Below are 21,885 nucleotides of genomic sequence, written 5' to 3'. Positions count from 1 at the left end.
TAGATCAGCTATGGTCTGTATGTATGAAATTGTTGGCTATGGCTAATGACCTGGCAGGGGGGGAGGTTTCTCCGCGTGTCCCTCTGACTAGCAGAGGGCACAGTGGACGAAGCGAAGGATGGGATGCGGGCGACGTGCGCGTCCCGGGGTCGGGGGACGCACTTCGTTGGTGCGTCCCGGAGGTGCGGTGGTGGGGACCGAGTAGGTTTCCGGTGGAGGGTCTGCCTCGGCAGACGTCGCTGGCTGGGTCGCGGTTGTTTGCTTCGGCGTTCCCGTGACCCAGTCGCCAGGCGACGCGCAGTAGCGCCGCTGGGGTTTAGTGGGTATTCCGGTCGCCTCTCGGCCGGCGAGTCCCACATACCCTCCCTCAGCTGGCTGGCTGCCTCACGGCTGGCTGGCTAGCTTCCGGGGGGGATGCGTAAATGCATTCCCCAGCGTCAACAAAAAAAAAAAAAAAAAAGCGTGGTAGACTATAGCCAAACCCTTCTCTTATTGAAAGGAGACCTGTAGGGTAGGAGACGTCTCTGTAGTAAGCCGGCAAGGGGGTTGATCATGTTGATCATGAGGATTAGTATAAGCTAAATATGTAACTATAAATAAGTTGTTTTGGAACAACCTACCTAACGTAATAATATTGTCAATATTACAAAACCGCGACGCGACAAATAAAGGATGATTTATGCTACCCGTGCCAGGCTCGAGCCGTGCCACGTCTGAGACACACTGATCGGAAAATGTATGAGATCGCCTCAGACCGTTGTCATATATGATCTATTTTCCGCTATAAACTTTTCTCAGACCAACTAAGTATTACTGCTCGTTTAATTCAACCATAATATTGAAGAATTCTTTGTTGCCTTTGTTGAAAAAAATATAATTCTGAAATTCTCTACCAATCGTTGAATACGATATTATAATTGGTCTGTTCAACGTTAAAATAAAAATGGTACTGCGTGATTCAGAGACACTAATTACTCACCAGACAAATTGAAACTACTTTTACTATTTTTCGCTAACAACCAGTAATAAAACTAGGATCTCTAATTAATCGTGTCCGCAGAGTTATAATTAAAGGAGCCGTGGCCGGAGACAACCGCATAATTATAATTGGTCGCTTTGCGCCACTCGAACTTTTGAAGGGAGACAATTCCTACCTTACAAGCAAGACCTTTCAGGCTCTGTTGATTACTTTAACAAACTAGTACGAAGTGTATTTATTGTATTATCTGATGATCTGTTTGAATCTGATTCAGTTCGGTTAAAACATGTCTTTTAACTAGCCTGTTGGTATAAATACAATAACATCGTATTATAGTATTGTCTAAGTAGATAACGCTTGTAATATTTACATACTTAGTCAATAAAACCAGCATCATCATCACCGGTGTTGCAGTGGATGAAGCGAGCAGTTAGCTTGAGTTTCATAAACTTATAAATTATTATTGAGACGGAAGGTCAGTAATTGTTTTTGTGCTCTACTCAATTAATCCTTCAACACAGATCATAATTATTGTCCTTCTAAGAGCGTACAATTCGATCCCTTAAGGCATGGTTTATACACAAGTCGCAAATGGCGTAATTTATGTGGATCAGTGTTTTATTTAGGTAAATGGAACGTAACACGGACGGAAACTATACCAAAAATATATACTTAATTTATGTCGCCGCCTAGTCTGTGCCATCAGTCATTTCTGTATAAAATACAACCTTATATTGCCAAACAGTTTTTTATTACGTAGGAAATTATTGAACGTATATTAATCGAAGTGAATCAAACAGAACCGACAGATCCCGCCGATTATTGCGAAAGTTCTGACAACTTCATAATAGAATATCCTGTGAGAACGAGCGGCGGTACATTCATCTTGAACGTTGGAGAATTGATGGAGGTGTCGGACTAGTTCAGACTGTATTGATGAGATAAGAACTAGCAGTACGGAGCTATTGAAAGTTTTACACCGAGCTGTGAAAAGCTTACCCATCACGACATAATGTGGTTTAAAAGCTTTTTTCATTTGATTGCTTTGTTCGTAGGTACGTATTTTGTATTTCGTCAAAATTGGTAAGTCGTATAAGTTCTCATAAGAAAATTTAGCGTATTTTTAACTAGAGGATAATGGATCACGTAAGTATAGAATAAAAGTCTAAGTTCTTGTTCCTTATGAACTTGAGTACGTGATCAATGAACCACCGTGAACCGAATAAAATGATTTAAAACTATAAGCTCATAAGTTTTGTTTTATTAATGTTAGGTTGGGTTAGTTTCGCACGGGCTAGTTTAAACATAAATAAGATCTTGATAATGGTGATAACCGAATTGATATCTATTTATAATTGAAAATGTTCAGGGTGAACCCTTACATCCTAACAGGTACCTATTCAGCCAAGAAACGAGCTATTTCTATGTCAGATTTTCATTAAAATTGGTTGAGTAGTTTAGGCGTAATAAGTAGCAAATAAATAAACAGCCACAATTTTTGATTCATCATGTTAACAAGGGTAAATAAGCCGTTGAATTTCCTAGAGATAATTCAGAAAGGCTTGCCTAATCCATTCTTGTCAAGTTATAAGCAAAATTTAGTTATTTCATAATTGAGGTATTCTCACAAATTTCATACATGACTGGACATTTATGTCACACTACGATGGTTATCTCTAGAAACAGCTTTGGGTAAAAGGGACGCACTTTGGGTAACCAATTTCCTACTTGATTACGTCACTTGATGGCTTTCGGCCCATAGATGCGTAAAAATCGAAATAAATCCAAAATTTGAAACAAGTAAGACTAATAATATTATAGCAGATAAGGCTGTTGGGAAAGAAGAGGGGGAGGGGGGTTTAGGTGTTCAAACGCCCAACAGTAGATAAATATACCTCATTCTTGAATTTCCCAAAATTTTGTGCAAGTATCAAAAATTTTGCTAAAAAAATGTTTCCTATAGTAAAACAAAAAAAAATCACACTTCTGTTTAATTAAAAGGCAAAGTTTTACCACAGTACAAAACTGTGGTTTTACTGACCAAGAACCTCCGTTGGTTATACCCCACTTATACCCAGATCCCGTGTCTGAAAAGTTAGACACATGAATGATCTTTTCTACTTTATAAAAATAAAACGGAAAAGACACAGGATGTCATGTTAGTTCTACAATAAAATCCTATCACATGTCTGAGATCGGCACATGACAAGTGTAAATTAAAAATTTATAACACCCCCGACAAGTGAAGGTTACAGTAACTAGAAAAAAGCTGATAACTTTCAAACGGCTGAACCGATTTTCTTGGATGATAACTAAGAACACTCTCGATCAAGCCACCTTTCAAACAAAAAAAACTAAATTAAAATTGGTTCATTCGTTTAGGCGCTACGATGCCACAGACAGATACACAGATAAACACGTCAAACTTATAACACCCCTCTTTTTGGGTCGGGTGTTAAAAATTTAAATAAATCTACTTACCCATATTAATAAGAAAAGAAAGCGAAATCGCTTACATAGACTTTTTGATTATCCGTTTTCGCGATGTAACTGAAGTTTCGATTAACGCAAAGCCATACGAAGGGTTGTTATTTCCAGCCACTTATCGAGATAAGAAGAGGCTTATCCCTTTATCTATGTCTATCTATGCGCGGTAGATATTACGAGGAATAATGCAGAGAGGGCTTTTGTGAGGGACCCGGACGGGACCTTCATTAGTCCGAAATTGTATTCATATCTTGATTTAAGGGTTATTGTTGTGCGTCCGTTGTTATGTTCATCAACGGTATTGTATGTTATGATGTTACATATTATATTACTGTTATTAGAGTTAGTCGTACATCCCTTTATTCATAAACCTCTATTTTGCTTGGTAAATATTACTTGGTATAAAGCCTTAATATAAGAAATTGTGATTGCTAGGTACTTCAAGGGATTTGTAATCAAGATATTTTTATCAGTCTTTTTGTTCGTCATCTAGCCCAACATTTTTTCAGTATAAAAAGAGCGTTTACTTATTAAAAAGCACCCCTAGCTATATTATCTTAAACTGTTATTCTAGATCAATACCTAAGCCATTTCAGAAAATTCTTGACTGTTGCCTGTGGGATCAATGCCTAAAAATTACATACCCCAAATGCTAAACTAAATGAATAGGTATTTCTATCTCTTCACTGCATAATACAAACTTACTAACTGATGCCCGCAATTTTGCCCGCACGGATTTAGGTTTTTAACAAGTGTAAATTAAAAATTTATAACACCCCCGACAAGTGAAGGTTACAGTAACTAGAAAAGAGCTGATAACTCTCAAACGGCTGAACCGATTTTCTTGGATTATAGCTAAGAACACTCTCGATCAAGCCACCTTTCAAACAAAAAAAACTAAATTAAAATCGGTTCATTAGTTTAGGAGCTACGATGCCACAGACAGATACACAGATACACAGATACACACGTCAAACTTATAACACCCCTCTTTTTGGGTCGGGGGTTAAAAATCAGTGGGAACTTTGGATTTTCCGAGATAGGTCTTTGCCTATCCTCACGCGAAACATTACCTCGATCCGTAGCTCCATTGCAATCTGATTGAAGGACAAACTAATAAACCAGCAAAGCAACAAACAAACACACTTTCCATTTATAAATGTGTAGTGATGGGCGTGATAGTCAGAGTTAGCACAGTAAAACGGAAACCTGTCATGACTGATAGTAAGTTCAAAACTGTTTAATGCATATTTTAGCAGTTTTGCTGTCCAATAACATTATATTTTAGCATCAATCGCTGTGAATTGATCCACTTTATGAATTTCCACAGATTTTCACGCACGTAATGAGCATTTAAATTGAAACCAAACGCTGAAAGTTTGCTAACTAGCAACCCGAGCCCATCGGCTCCTGATGCCAATTAATGTTGTTGACCTGCTGCACTTCGGCGCTCCTTGATTGAGCGAGAATTTGTGTTCCATACTTGCATGTGCAATTACAGAGTAGGGCAAGCTTACACAAGTATGTTCAAAGCAATTTGATACTTAATTTTACTTGGTTAAGGTCTAAATTTAACTTGGTTGTGATAGATACATAAGACATATTAATTAACTCGAAGTGGCTAATTGAATGATTTTACATTTTTTAGTTCATTTTAGCTTTGAGAAAAATTTGCAATAGCGCAGCGCGTATGTGAAGTGTGTACCTTCCTACCCAAACTAAAAAGTCTATAATAATATGTATAGATAATTCAATCCACGAAGACGCGCCCCACTCTTTTCCGCAATCGCTTACAGTGCAAGTGTGCAGTGTAAACTGCAAGAATGTGAGTTCTATTCCTACGCAGCGAGTAGCAATGTGGGCACACGCACACATAGTTAAATAGCAAAAAATTTCATAATTAACTGGAAGTATGCTCTACTTTATATTTTCACCTACTTTAAAAAAAAATATATAAGACGTGATGGTACTGCATTTATTGAACTAATTGTGTTATTGGCATAGACATATAATACTCGATATTGGTTACTAATAATATTTTAATAACAACAAATATTGTATACTAGATGATGCCCGCGACTTTGTCCGCGTGGATTTAAGTTTTTTGAAATCCCGTGGGAACTCTTTGATTTTCCGGGATAAAAAGTAGCCTATCTGCTAATCCTGGATATTGTCTATCTCTATTCTAAATTTTAGCCAAATAACACACACACACACACACATACAAACTCTCACCTTTATAATATTAGTGTGATGTGAAGTGTGATATTGATAATATGTATAAGTATAGGCGTCACTCAGAAAAATCAATACCTGTTTTTTTCTGAGTGACGCCTATAAGTATTTAATATAATGATTTAAATATTTTTAACGAATTATTGGAATATCCTCCCAAAACCTAGCGAAGAACACAGGAACAAAACACGAAGAGGTTATCCAAGAGTTTTATCATTTCATATCATAATTTTTTATCATTTCTATTTTTATTCAAAATTCAAAATATTTTTATTCAATTAGACTTTTATAAGTTCTTTTGAATCGTCAAAAGCATCTACCACTGGTTCGGAATGCCTTTCCTACCGAGAAGAACCAGCAAGAAACTCGGCGGTTGCTCTTTTATCACAATTCAAATCTGTTTTTTAAAAAAACCTAACATAAGAAAATCCTTCAATTACACTATATACTATTACATTAAAAAATAATAATATATACAAAAAATTAAAGTAGAGCAACTTTCCGATGGATCACGATACGCAGCAAAGCAACCCAAATTAACCGTGTACACTGAGCCGTGGTCGACTCAAGACTAATGCTCGGACTGAACTCCCCGCACCCCGCGGTTTCCCCTCGCGATAAATAGTGGGGCGCGTCTTCGTGGATTGAAATATCTATACCTACCTACTTTTTTTAAAGCGCTTTACTATCCAATGTAACAAACATCGACAGTCTGAAGACTGTCGGCCTAACTCGTTATTTAAACTCATCTCTATAATTAATAGGTACTTACTTAATTAGTTATTTTAGAAGAATAGGTACGGCTTTTTTGAACATCATTAATATTACAAGACAATTTTTATCTAACTAACGGCGAAAAACAAGATGGAAAATTAAAACTTACAATCCAGAACTAATACAGCACAAAGAGACCGCGCAACAAAAGAGAATTTACGATTGGAAGAGTCGAAATAAATTTGTAGGACAAAAGGAAAAATTATATTAATGCGTAACAGCCGTAGCTCCCATTGCGACCTTCATTGCCAAAAGAACGCTAAGAGCCTTTTGTGACTGGCTCTAATGTTTTTTTATTATTTCCCTTTGTCTCGACCCCTCAAGGAACCGTCAGTTGAAATAAAATATTCGAGAGGTAAAATAATAGCCAGCGTAATTTCAATCGAGCAAGAAAAATAAAATCTTTACACATAAAAAGAAAAGTCCTGACTGACTCATTAACACATCTCCATCCCCTGGAGTTTGGACGTATAAAATTGGAATTTTATAGACCGGTTCCCTTTATAATGTAGATGTGGTGTATGTAGGTATAATGAAATATATATTAATATGTGGGTACTCAATAAAGCAGTATTGAATCAGCCATGCGTGTTTCACAACATGGTGGCAGCGGTGGGATATATTTTTTATATTAATTGTCATTAATTAGGAATTAATAGATAAGTGTTAATATATTATAAGTAGATATCATATAAAAAAAAAGGGGAAAGGTGTGGTAGGAATAAGTAAAATAAATATGTATAAATCTTAGAATAAGGTAGAAGTTTATACCCATTGTGTTTGAAGTAATTTTAAAATCATATGTATTCTGTTTATCATGTACCTACCCTGTAATTAATAGACTTATTATATGCCAGTGGCACATTGTTATATAAGAAGGGAGATGTGGTGTATGTAGGTATAATGAAATATATATTAATATGTGGGTACTCAATAAAGCAGTATTGAATCAGCCATGCGTGTTTCACAACAGTAGACAAGAAACAAGCCCTGAATTTTCGAAATTTTCAATGGACAGGGTATAAAGAAAATTTCTAATTCCACTCTAGTGTTGTTATGGATATCCATATCCGTAACCGAAACTATCGGATATCCGAAATAAAAAAATATCCGTAACCGTAACTGAATCCGTAATAAAAGTTTTGGATAGTTTCGGATAGGGCGGAGTCTAACTAAATACTACACTCGTACGAATTAACTGTGCACTCCGCTGGAATGCGACACCTTCATCAGTTCACATTTTACAGTTCCTTAAAAATTTAATATCCGTAACCGAAACTATCGGATAATCCGAAATAATTTAATATCCATAACCGTAACCGAAACCGATATTATTTTTTACCAATATCCATATCCATATCCGGATCCGAAATTATATATCCATAACATCCCTATTCCACTCCACTTGAATAAGAGAGACAAGCAATTGCGAGAAACTGGTCACTAGTGGTAGTAAGTAGGCTTCCGTTTGCACAACCCACTTGAGGAAACTCCATGAGGCATACTTGAGTAACTGTGGATCAGGGGTAACTTTGGGGTGAATGAATTACTCTTTTTAACCCCCGACCCAAAAAGAGGGGTGTTATAAGTTTGACGTGTGTATCTGTGTGTCTGTGTATCTGTGTTTCTGTGTATCTGTCTGTGGCATCGTAGCGCCTAAACGAATGAACCGATTTTAATTTACTTTTTTTTTGTTTGAAAGGTGGCTTGATCGAAAGTGTTCTTAGCTATAATCCAAAAAATTGGTTCAGCCGTTTAAAAGTTATCAGCTATTTTCTAGTTTTCTTGTAGAAAAGAAGGTTAGATAACCCTTAGGTTCATAATATTCAAGTGTCAATTGACAAATGTCAAGCTGTCAAGATGGACGTTGCCTAGATATACATAATTATTTATTTGAAAATGATTTGTCGGGGGTGTTGAAAATTTTTAATTTACACTTGTATATATACTATGGTTATTATCATTGACTATGCCCTCTATACTAAATAGACTGAACTTCGTTACAGGAAAACTATCTCCCGAATGTTACATAAAACAAGATAAAACTCAAAATCTCAGGGGTTCCGTCTGCTAAGAACTGAAGTTTAAAGCTACGGACGAGGTGACGACCATGAAAAACACCTAAAATGCCCGAGCCATGTTGAAACCTCACCACTAGATGTCGTGTTGCAATTTTGAAACGAACCATGCCAACATGTACTCGCGAACAAGTTGATTCTACAAGGCTCGTTAGAGATACTGGAGACTGGTAGATGGCATGACCTTCCAGAAATATTTAAAACCAAGTAAAGGTCATGGAAATAAGACAGATAGATAATTATCGATGATTATTTACTTTCATAGTTGTTGGTATGTCATGGAACAGGTCCATGATGTATGTAAACCTAAAGGGAGATCCCTCGTCAATAAATCAAATCTTTGAAAAGAGCAACCGCCAAGTTTCTTACTGGTTCTTCTCAGTATAAATATTCCGAACCTATACTTAACACACACTCGTGTGTAAGTCTTCATAGTCCACAGATGCGTTTGACGATTCTAAACCAACTAGTAAAAGTTTATTATTTCTATTCTATACTAAAAACTAGAGCTTTTTTTAGATAATGGGTATTTTGAACAGATAGTAAGTAGCACTATGTAAACACAGCTTTGCGGTCTGATAACAGTGTCAGCCAACAACATACAACCACTCCGTTGTACACTAGATTATTACGTAATATAATACTAATCCACAAACACATTATATGCATTCGTATGCATATAATTTGTTTAATTTGTTTGTTTGGCGCGGCCTGCCATAAAAATAAATAAATTAATATTCAATGAATGAGTATATTAATTATGGTCTGCCTTGGCCTTTACAACTTTTACAAAATAAAATATATTGGTACATCTCTACGAAGTAGCAACGCGACGGTAAAAGAACGGAAACCTGCATGCCTAAGCGTGTTATAAGTTTGACGTGTGTATCTGTGTATCTGCGTATCTGTCTGTGGCATCGTAGCTCCTAAACTAATGAACCGATATTAATTTAGTTTGTTTTTGTTTGAAAGGTGGTTTGATCGAGAGTGTTCTTACTTATAATCCAAGAAAATCGGTTCAGCCGTTTGAAAGTTATCCGCTCTTTTCTGGTTACTGTAACCTTCACTTGTCGGGGGTGTTATAAATTTTTAATTCACACTTGTCCATAATGTTCCCAAAGGTGTGTGACGTCTGCCAGTCCATACCTACAGGGTCAGCATAGTAGCCTAAACCCTCCTCATTCTGAGAGAATATCCATCTTCAGTAGTGAATCGGATCTGTTCGAGAATTATCTAGAACAATCTAAAATTGCAAAGAAATTATTTCAAGTTTAATGGAACTTCGAAGCATTATGTTTGCATTGCCACAGCTGTCGCTATTCTTGGTGCTCGTACGTCTCTTTGATAAATCAAGCGCTTTGTGAGCCATTTTGAACTAATCTTCTTTATACATTTTACTTGGGAGTAGTTTTATTGTAAAGTTAACCTTGAAAAATCTATATTTATAAAAGAAAAACCTGACTGACTGATCTATAAACAAGCACAGTTCAAATTACTGGAGGGGTCTGAAAAGCATGCAGATAGCTAAGAAATCCGCTAAGAAAGGATTTTTTGAAAATTCAACCCCTAAGGGGGTAAAATAGATAGGGGTTTGCAATTTGTTTATTCCACGCGGTTGAAGTAGCGGGCATAAGCTAGTTATCTTTAAAATTGCTACCGAACCAAACAATCTCCGTGCGATCTAAACTGTGATCAAATTAAAACAAATAACTGATACTAAATTACAAATTCGACACTTTATTATAGGATAATACCTATTACCAACTGGATTGCCCGCGTGGATTTAGGTCATTTTTAAATCATGCGGGAACTCTTTGATTTTCCGGGAGGAAAAGTAGCCTATGTCCGTCCTCTCTAAGTTCCGTATCTTTTGTCAAATTCGGTTAATCAGATGGGCCGTAAAACTGAAACGGACAGACGTACCTACTTCTACACCTTTCTCATTTATAATATTAGTGAAGATTATTACGAAAACTAACCCAAGAAACTAACCTATAAATATTATTAGTTTTTAAAAAAATTAACCAAGCGCAAAATATGACTTTGTTTTGTACTAGGTACTTACATATTAAGAGATGAAGAGAAGGCGAACAATTCAAATGTTAGTCGTGCAACTTTAACTTAAAATTACTCTAACTTCTACTCACTTGAAGATTGGGTCTCTCTAAGTTAAATGACAACAAACAGGAGCTTCCCTCAACAAAAGCTAGGCTTGAGTGTTTGCGGAATAGGTTTGAAATTCAAATGCAACTTTGATTGAGTTGCAGATTGGTTTGTGACCGTGTGAATTTTATACGACTCAATTATAATCCCGTTCTACTAGATAACTAGACGGGCGAATATTGAAGCGATGGCGAAGTAAGAGTTATTTTCACGGAGATGACATGCTCAACCCATCCAAAATATGCTATAATAATATTATAAATGCGAAAATGTCTGTCTGTTTGTTAGCTTTTCGCGGCTCATCCGCTTAACCGATTTAGACGTCCGGTACAGAGATAGCTTGCATCCCAGGGATGGACATGGATTACTTTTTGTCCCGAAAAATTAAAGTCCAAGTGGAATTAGGTAGGTTTTTTAAAAATCTTGTGGGAACAAGATTTTTAAAAAACCTACCTAATTCCACTTGGACGAAGTCGTGGGCCTTATCTATTTGGTACAGAGATAACTTGCATCCCGGGGGTGGGCTTTGTCCTGGAAAATTAATAAGTTTCTACGGGATTCTTTCTATCCCGGAAAATTGAAAAGTGTCCTTAACATTTAAAATAAAAACTGAAATCCACGCGGACGAAATTGTGGACATAACTAGATCCAATAAACTATACCAAACTTTTTCATAGGATATAATATTTTGGGAATAATATTAAAAAACACACCAATAGTAGTTACCTAAGTGCCAAACACTCAATTTTCAGCTACCAGGTCCATATATTCAGGTCTTCGTGCAAACAAATTGCATAGACTACGAGTCGCTGGCGGCCACCGACGATTTTCGTCAATCGCCAGAGACAAAGCGGAGGGTGAATACTAAAGGCGCCGGTAACACTCGAGCAGGGTTTTCATCAGCCGAGACAGGGTGTGCCTCTTTCATACCCTGCTTTTGAGATCCCGCGGAAGATTAGGCACTAGTTCTTACGGTGTGACCTTAGTGATGTGCCGCTGTTTGATATAATTTCTCACGATGGTCGATTTTTATGCGAAATTTACTTTACTATACAATTTTAATCACACAGTGGTACATTCGCCCTTCTTCTTACGAATGTAATATGAAAAGGGCAGTCACATTTTGACAGTTTTTTGATTTAGATCTGCCAATCGCGAGCCTATTGTTTCTAGCTTTTACTGAAATGTAGTCTTTAAATGTAACATTCATGTTCCGTCCTTTTTAGCAATATTAAAAAGAAAAGACGCTGATACTCCAAATATTCGTTTTTTCTTAAATAAGTGCTTTAATATAGGTATTTAGTTTGCCAGTAGGTGTAATTTATAAAATATCATGATTTTAAATAAACCTAATTGGAGCACCTTGCATTATAGACCTTCCATTTCAACTTTCATTTTCAGTTGCTTGCGCTTGCTGGCACAACTAAACGGATTTTACCCGAGTTAAAAACATTAACAAAATACAGTTTTGGGATTTGTTAAGTATAATAAAATCTACATAATTGATAAGCTATACATTGTGTCGATAAATTATATCGATACAATGTATAGCTTATCGCGTGGCGCATCCCTAGCTCGTTATTGCACGTCATCAGTAGTGTAACTCGTGACGCCCCGCCACTCCAGTGCGATGATTCAGCATTATTCAGTACGAAAGCCTTTTGGATTCCACTCTTTTATACTTGGCTTCGTCAATTCTTCTCCTTAGTGCTTACGCAGGTTAAGATAATGTGAGGAAACTATACGAGTTCGTGTCCATTCACAGTACTTCAATTTCTCATTTTTATACCTACCTAGGTATGAATTGTTCCTATCCGTCCCCCTAATCTGTCCCCTCGGGGGGACGGATAGGAATAAAAAGTTCGATCTGTCCCCCTACACGCGACGAGTAATGAAATTACCTAAGTGTTATTAAAATGGACACAAGAATTATTATTTTACTTGTTTATCTAAAACTATGTCTTCTTATCGAAACATTTTCTCTTTCTATCATCATAATACCTATTACCTGCTCCTGCTTATGTAAACTAATGTTATAAAATAGGATAGTGTAGGTTACAGTATTCAGTAAACTTTGTTAAATTATGAAAGTTTCCTGCGGGCTTGTAGTTAAAGTTGTATTTGGACAGTTTCAAACATTTTAATACTTTAGTAACTACTCCTAAAAATAATAGGCCAATTTTATAACAAAATATTGTTTTTATGTTTATATAAAAAAAAATTGTGTTGGTGTAAGATCCAGGTTAAAACTTTGTGGGTACGTTTTTTACCGTATTACCGTAGCTACTTACCTTAGCTGCAAACTACATGTGAAAGAATAGTGGTACCTACTCAAAGTACCTATGTGCCACTACAGATACGGTAGGTACGATTATATCCGGCAAAAAAACGTGCGATGTTAAATGCCGTGTGAACGGGGTCTTAAATGACTCTATTCATTATACTACTAAATCCATATTATGTTCCTTATTATAAGAATTAAATAAATTTTCCGTAAGCGAAAGACCTAACTGTAGAACATCTGTAGAATATACATTTTCATACAATGAGATTTTACGCATGTGGAAATCCAGAAAAATTCTTTTTTAATGCGATAAGGAAAACTCTAGCATATTTTACGACACTTTTATCTGCGACTAGTCTCTTAGTTTTGTGTTCGCTATAACATATAGACCATAACTCGACTAACGTAAGTTACATGTAACCTTAGGGCACAAGTAAATCATTTCCAATAACGACTTTATAGTTATACGCGAAGGTGGTACTGAAAAATGTCTTATAGAACCTTGGAGAGGTGTTTCTTTATGAAAGGGGTAGTAAAAATGCGTTCAATATAAATATACTACGAAGGAGAATGAAAATGTAAAAAGGGCGTAAAATTCTTATGATTATTTCCCCTGTCAAAGGCTTACGTTTATTAAAAATACTCGAACTCGTATGTCTATCTACTTTTTTGTGAAAAAAAAAATAAAGTCGGATTTTTCGGTTTGATTCCTTTCCTGTGATCTTAATGTAACTTTCAAGTCACTAAAATAACAATTACCGTAAATATCGTTTTTCGAGCAAATATAATATATCAGGTACTGGGAAATGATTACCACTGGTTATGATCAAGGAGATAACCACTTACCTCACGTATAAAACTGAACTTTTGTAAATTTACCAAGCGACATTAAACAGAGCGAACAGAGATAAGTAATTCATAAAAACTAAAAACTGTTACGATACATCCGATTCTCCTCTATATTGGTAAAAATCTAGGCCATTGTTAATCGCCTAGAAAACGAGGAAGCAAAACAAAAACAGTTGAGGCTAAAAAATAACCCCTTTGATATAAAATTCAGATTGTTTCAGAGTTCGATTAGGGCAATTATTTTGTCAGAGTGAAAAGCGAATAAAAAATCGAGCAAATGATTGATGTGAACTAAGTGCTCTAATTACGGACAGACGTCGCGTGCGATAGAATAATTGTGCGTTACTTTTAATGGTGCTCGCCATTTTTCATTTGTTGTGGCTGTGATTGATGTTGCAACTTATTAAGATTTTTTTGTGACCGCTTTAGTATGAGCTTAGTTATATTGAGCGCTTTAAACGTAAGGGCTCCTATGCATGGCGACATTTTCAGTGGAGTCAACGCGCGTTTTACGGACAGGCGTCGCTAGTGCTGCAAACTTCATTGCGAGTGTATCCAATCCTGGACTGTTCCTAAACACAAAGCGTTTGTGCACTTATCACACTAATATTATAAAGGAGAAAGTTTGTATGTGTGTGTGTGTGTGTGTGTGTATGTTTGTTACTCCTTCACCCAAAAACTACTGGACGGATTGGACTGAAATTTAGAATGGAGATAGATTATACCCTGGATTAGCACATAGGCTACTTTTTATCCCGGAAAATCGAAGAGTTCCCACGGGAATTTTAAAAAACCTACATCCACGCGAACAAAGTCGCGGGTATCAGCTAGTTCGTAAATAAGTACATACACAAGCGTATGTAACTGTAAGCGTAGGTACAATTTTTTTTTTTTTCAGTTAAAAATAGTTTAGGCTGGATAAGCAACATAGCAACACGGAAATATATTTACTGTTTACTGTACTTATATATTTATTTTATGCATAAGATTTGTCGAAACCTACTCAACGATATATCCGTAAATAACAATAGCATAGATGGAGAGCACAGTTAACCTAACTGTCCGCAATTTGGACCCCCATGAAATAGGATAAATCAGTCCTGCACATTTCTAATTGTCTACATTGAAAAAGATACTCTATTCCAAGCGAAATACGTTTCACAACAGTAGAATAAGTGCATTAACTTTGTTTCTTTACGGATGTAACGATGCCAGCTACTTCGAACGAAATTCATACCAATATAAACTATATAGTTAAGAGTTAAAGTCTAAAATTGCTACACAGTAATTGTAACGCATTACGTACTTGTCTAAATGTCTATTGCGGGTACATGGTAGAGTTAATGGAGCAAGTGTTATTGAAGCCAGATATTACACCAAAATTCCGTACAGGTTACAAAAGCACAGTACAAACGCTGCGGTCATGATAATATGAGTTAATGCGCACAGTAAATACATTTATTCTGAACAATCCAGTTCGGGTCGACACGATAACCCTTTAAATCGGATTATGAGTCTTGATTAAAATTTATTAACATACAAAGTGCCCCAGATAAAATATTTAGATGATCTAATAAATAAGTAGACCTGATGAAATCAGATGATCATGCATACCAAAAAAAACATAGCGCAATGAGACACGACGTTTCATCAAAAATCGTGCACTGCCCTGGAACAAAATTACTGTCTGATTAATACCTACTTGAAACTTTAGGTATTTACCTAAATATCTCCGACCAAACGTCAAAATCGGTTAAATGGATGGGACGTGAAAAGCTGACACGCAGACAGTTACACTTTCGCATTTATAATATGTAAATGCGAACTGTTTAGATATTTATGGCATTTTTACAGAATAAAGTGTTAAGTTAGGTGTAAACAAAAGGTCTGTTCTTATAAATTTCTCTAGCTTAAAGGGTTCCTTTTGTTCTTTCTCCTACAGCTATGCCTAAGTGCTTTGTAACATTACACTTGACATTGTGGTCAAGTCGGTTCATTTTCTCTAGAAACCGTGTTTGCCCGTTGCCGTCACTACTCATATTTCTGTGTAAAATTCCTATATGCATAATATAAATATTTGTTATGTTACGTTTTTTGTTTAAGAAATGTAAAATTATATGCTTTGTAATTTTGCCAAAAAACAAATATAATTTAAGTGGGAAAGCCATCTGCTCGTTCGTTTGCTGCTCATTAAAAAAAGCCGGTTAGTAAAATTTCGAGTCGGACTCGAACACCACGGGCTCCGTACTTATCATACAAGAAATAACTGTTTTTAGTTTTTTTTAGGGTACCGTAACTCAAAAGGAAAAACGGAACCCTTATAGGATCACTTTATTGTCTGTCTGTCTGTCCGTCGTGTCTGTCAAGAAACCTATAGGGTACTTCCCGTTGACCTAGAATCTTGAAATTTGGTAGGTAGGTAAGTCTTATAGCATAAGTACAGGAATAAATCTGAAAAGCCAATTCGTGGCCACATCATTTAAAAAAAAATTAAAATATGTTTCAATTTTCAAAGTAAGATAACTATACCAAGTGGGGTATCATATTAAATGGCTTTACCTGTAAGTTCTAAAACAGATTTTTATTTATTTTTATGCATTACAGTTTTTGAATTATCTTGCAAAATGTTGGAAAAAATACCCGAGTACGGAACCCTCAGTGCGCGAGTCTGACTGGCACTTGGCCGGTTTTATGTTTTGTGATGTAACCACAAATTCACTGTTTTCAGATTTTTCCCTTTACTTGTGCTACCTGTCAAGAGAGGCAGATCCATGACCACCTTAAATTGCTCCAATCTATCTACCTCCCAAGTCGGCCTTGCAGTGTCGTGAGTAAAATGCGTTAGATGACTGACTGTCTGTCTGTTTGTCTCTGACGTGTTTGTCAATCCAAGGCGAAGTATGGCGATGGCATTTGAAACGCATAACACAATTGATGCAATAAATCAACGCCATTTCTTCATTATTTTAAATTTTTACGCTAACAAAGGACTATGGGCGGAATCGTCCCCACCTATCAACAAGAATGAAATGTAGCGCAATTGATAGATCTAGGCAAGATGATATTTTTTTACTATGGCGACGATGCCCAAATGCATGGGGTTCTCATGGTATCTTACGTTTAAAAAAATATTTCGTTGACGTATTATTGATGACTAATTCCAAAATACTCACTCATTTATTTATTTATTGCACAGCGGCAAGCAGAGCATGCACATAAAGATAACCAGGTACAAAATAACCCCCTCCCCCCGCTCACCAACCCACGCTCTTGCGCAGGTAGGTAGTCGCGCGAACCTTCGTCACAGTCAGTTCGCTGCAGTGTACGTTCACGTGTTATACATTAGGTATTGTCATCAGTGTTTGCTTTAAATAACTACAACCCCTGCTTGTTTACTGGACTGATTGATACCTTTTGTATTGACCCCGTCACTGCATTGTTGCACGATAAAGGACTTTGTGATAACTGGATTGGATACTGTGCATTATGGAAACAGGACAAGACGGCCGTGTATAATGTGTCCGCGATCTGTCTTGCGACAAAGGCGGCACATTCTACAAGAGGCGTCAGCTGAAACTGACCTGAATTAGTTAGCTACCTATATTTCACAAAATACGCCGATACAACTAACATCTTTTTTATATAATATTCTCATTTTTTATGACGTGTATTAACAGTAGTTAATACATAACGCGTCACATTTATTACACAAATACTTGTGCCCTACGAGATTTGACCCCGCGACCCTTGCTTCAGAAGGCAGATTCTAATACTCCCCGAGTTTTCTTCTTTTTCCCGTTTGTATTCAATAACACGATGGCAGTGTGCCATAGATGCTAGCAAAGAGCTAGCAATGTTACGCGACAAGGTCGCATCGGAAACGCAGACTATGACATCCTAGGTCCAGAAATTCAAAGAAATGCGGATGATATCAATGTACAAATTGGTGTTGATGATCAAGATCAGGTGATTTTTTTCTGTTATATGATTTTTGTACGATAAAATATAGAAAAAATAACAAAAATAAATCAATTTCAAACAAAAAGTTATATTTATTTATTTTAAGAACCCCATCGATTTTGAAGCTGAAACCAACTATTTACGTCTATTTGAATCCAAATGAACATATTAACATAAATCCGGTGACTGTTGGAGGGTGGGGACGGGGTCCATACAAAATTGCCCATGGTCCTTTGAAATTTTTCATTAACATTTTCTTCTTCGTCTTCAACAAAAAATGCATGAAAATGAAAAACGGAGCACGTCGGTTCTAATTAATCTCCTTTTCATATTGCACCACAAATTGTATACTGTGGCGTTTAATTTAAGAGGGCGCTGTCTGCGAAATAATATTAAAAGAGGTTGCTTTGTGAGGCGCTAACAAATTGGCGGAAACACTGTATTGCTGGCCTTCAGTTTGTGCGGTCGAAAAATATGGTTTTTTGAGCAGTTCTACCTCTTCCCCAAGATTCTAAATATCTTGCGCTTCTAATCAAGCTAGACAACAGCAAAACACCTTATCCTTGCGTCGCTACCTCAATACTGAGGACCGTGCCTCCTTTCTGATAACATCGGATAAAAGAACAGCTTTATATAAAACTTATCAAAATGGATATACAGGATGTTTGGTTTGGTGGTCCCTAACTCACTGAGATCGTTGGCCATCTTTAAATAGACCAAGACCAACGATCTCAGTGAGTTAGGGCACGTTAGGGCCATGAAAACTTGGACATAAAAAAAAATTAAAATTTTGTATGAAATTTTTTATAATTTTATTCGTCATTTTACTTCAGCATTGCATTTATCAGATCAAAGTAGCATGGGTACGTGTCGCCATTATATACTAATCACCAAACACCCTGTATAGTATATACCCCTATTGTCATGGGTAACTAATTAGTAGGTAGGCCATGACTGACATGTCTTATATAGAAAAAAAATCAAAATCAATCAATCTATTTTACAAAGTATGGAGAAATATCACAAGAAAACATACACGTCCTCATTGAAAACTTACATCTGTTTCTGAAATTTTAGTTAAACACACTGAAAAGCCAATAAATTATTATTAAAGCTCTTTATACTCCTATAAATCTGCAAATGTAGCTCATCAAGCAAAATACCACAACACCTGTTAGACGAAATACAGAACAGTATGTCTCGAGTGCAAGTGAAATATTTGAAAGGAGAACAAGTTGCCGTGGAGCTCTTTGTTCACAAATCGCAGCAACAACTACGCTTTGTGCTTCAAGATTGTATCCGATTATACATTTACCAGTCTTGGCATCTATGTAGCTCCCATTCCAAATACATACTAGTATTGAGCATTTGAAGTCAGTACAATAAGGGAGGTCGCCCACGGCGCGGCGACTTTTTGCAGCGATTCAGTAACAATACAGTCGCAAAAACGACAAAAAGACAGCGATCGCAATAGTCGCATAGATAGATATCTTCGCCCACGTAATATTGATTTTGCATCGCTAATGTCGCGGAGCAGCATCGATATAGACGCGATGCAACATCGACACAGTCGTGCGGTGTAGTGACTACCTCTAAACACGTGTGGACGCTACCACTACAGTTGCAAGATGGGCTCAGTCAAGACCACTGGCTTTACCATATAATAAAGAAAGGTTGCTAAATTAATACATTCGCGCATTTGCATCGATACAGAAGAGATGCTGAATTGTTTCTGCATTTATTCCACATTAAACATTTTTTCTACCTTCATAACTTTACCTAGATAAGAGAAAAAATGTGTTACTTAGCATATGCTTTATACTAAGAATTGAATTGAAGGTTTACCATGTTGCTTTCACAAAACCATAAATAAAAGCTAGACCTCAAACAACGACAGACTTTTCTTTACATTTTTCAGCGTTTGTGCTCCATTTTGGTCCAATACAGAAGCTTAAATAAATGAACGTGTATCTAGCGGAATTTTTGAAATAACCGTGCTTGAAATTTTCATTGTGAAACATTTTGAGTGACTATTTTGTCTCTTCTGTTCTGCATAGTAGAACATATTTATTTTCAACCATGTCTGAGCTATCGGCTAACGTTCTGTATATATTATAGTAATACAAAATAATCTATATTTTAACCTACATTCGAAGATTTTATAAAATAATGGTGAAAACATTACTACATATCTATGATGATTCATAGCATTCCGTTGAGGCGCGACTTAACCTGTGGCAAATAATATAATTAAGTTACATTATAATATGTTAAATATGTTTGCTAAAAATATAATGGATAATAAAGAATTTATAAAATAAAATAAAAATAAATGTGCAGTATCGCAAATCGCAATATATCCCAGTTTTCAAAATTGTATATCATTTAAAGCTTTAGATACATAACAGCACATAAATGAAAATTTTGATGATTTCCTTACTAACTAAATTAGTTAGAAATGGGTCTGTAAGGGTTAAATAAATTGACCTTATTAGTTCCTTGTGGACGAATTTCTCTTTGACGTGGCAATGCAAGATTCAAAGGGTTCGTAGCATGGAGATGGGTTGGTGCCTATTTTAATATAATTACTTGTAGCTTGCAGTACATTTATTTGGTTTTGGATACTATTACAGAATATTAAATATTATGAAAAATGAAGACCTCGGGTCGGGTTTTAGTTTTCAACTTTATCTTGTTTATAATACTGGTTACGAAATCGACATTAAACTGACTTGCAAACTGACTTCTTTCCCTCTAAGTACAGACCTTTTTTGTATAAGAGAAGTATGATATTTGGTGTGTAACAAGTAAAATCACATAAAGCGGATAAAGTTTCTGGTGTAAGGTTTGTTTATACGGCGTACTGTGAACAAATGGAGAGCACTTCACATTCGGGCTCGATTAGTCGATGGTCGACGGTCGATGGAGCGGTCTACGCAACGACCGTGTTACTCGTGTACTGTACACGGTATACGATATTAGATTACATTTTAACCTTTAGGTGCTATTGTTCTGCCGCTTTTAGTTAAAGTTTGGCTTCCAATTTCATTGATCCGAGTCTATGAAGTGGGAAAAATCGGTCAAGTGCGAGCCGGATTCGCACACGAAGGGTTCCGCAACATCTCACAAGAAACAAACCAGTCACACACACATACGCACTGCTGCTGATTCTAGGTCAACGGGAAGTAGGTACCCTAAGTCTCTTGACAGACTGCGAAGTGATCCTGTAAGGGTTATTTTTTTTCTTTTTAAGGTACGGACCCTAAAAATTAAGTTTTTAAAACTACATAGTATTTTCTAGGTACTTGGTAATTTTGTAGAGAACTTAAGCAACCATTATAATTACAACTTCTCTGAATACTTCATACTACTCCACAGAATAATTTTTAAAAATTAATTAAGTAGGTATAAGCATTTAATCTTCAGAAGACAGAAAATTAGTACACAATACTGAATGGCATTCCATCTTTTGTAATTTCTGCACGCTTGATGAGGATTTTAGATGTTTATCACATGTAACACAGTATTTCAGAGTAATATGGAATATTGTATCTATAGAGAAAACGCTAAGCATCCTTAATATTAAACTACCAATTCTCATAAATTTCCCGAACAGATATCCCGTTTATGGCGCAGTAGCCGATGAGAATCAATAAAATATCGTTTTACGTCTTAGTTTATGAGTCTATATATTATTATAAAAATAAGATACGTGGGAAAGTGCACTGGATAGCATTGTAGACGCGGGCACTGGCTTGTTTGTTTTACGTTTGCTGTGGTACGCTGCTCTCCTATAAATGGAAAATTCTCCTCATAGTCTTATTGTTATATCGTAATAATTGTTATGCTTTGCTCTTATAGACAGAGCAAAAGTTATTTTTTAAGGTTTCAATGACAATAATTCATACAGGTATCAGCGATATCAAAGACCTTCCTTTAGGGTACCTATTTTAACTGTCTCAATAAAAGGTGCCAAGGTGTTTGCGAGGCACATGTAAATTGTAAAGTATGGAACCAACTTCCACGTGCAGTGTCCCCTAAAGCTACTTTGGGATATTCAAACAAATACTTATCTA

At 36.3% G+C, this 21,885-nt stretch overlaps 1 long non-coding RNA gene across 1 annotated transcript; it reads right to left on the bottom strand.

Moving 5' to 3' along the window:
* Positions 1 to 1,638: 1,638 nt before the first annotated feature.
* On the bottom strand, positions 1,639 to 17,068 carry LOC123868833. The gene is made up of 3 exons (XR_006796734.1): positions 16,834 to 17,068; positions 3,165 to 3,168; positions 1,639 to 1,650 (listed from the first exon to the last, which is right to left on the bottom strand). It is a non-coding gene; the product is annotated as an uncharacterized LOC123868833 (long non-coding RNA).
* Positions 17,069 to 21,885: the final 4,817 nt, after the last annotated feature.

This window comes from Maniola jurtina, chromosome 10 (assembly GCF_905333055.1).
Source record: "Maniola jurtina chromosome 10, ilManJurt1.1, whole genome shotgun sequence".
Taxonomy (NCBI): domain Eukaryota; kingdom Metazoa; phylum Arthropoda; class Insecta; order Lepidoptera; family Nymphalidae; genus Maniola; species Maniola jurtina.
This window is presented reverse-complemented; position numbering and strand designations above follow the sequence as displayed.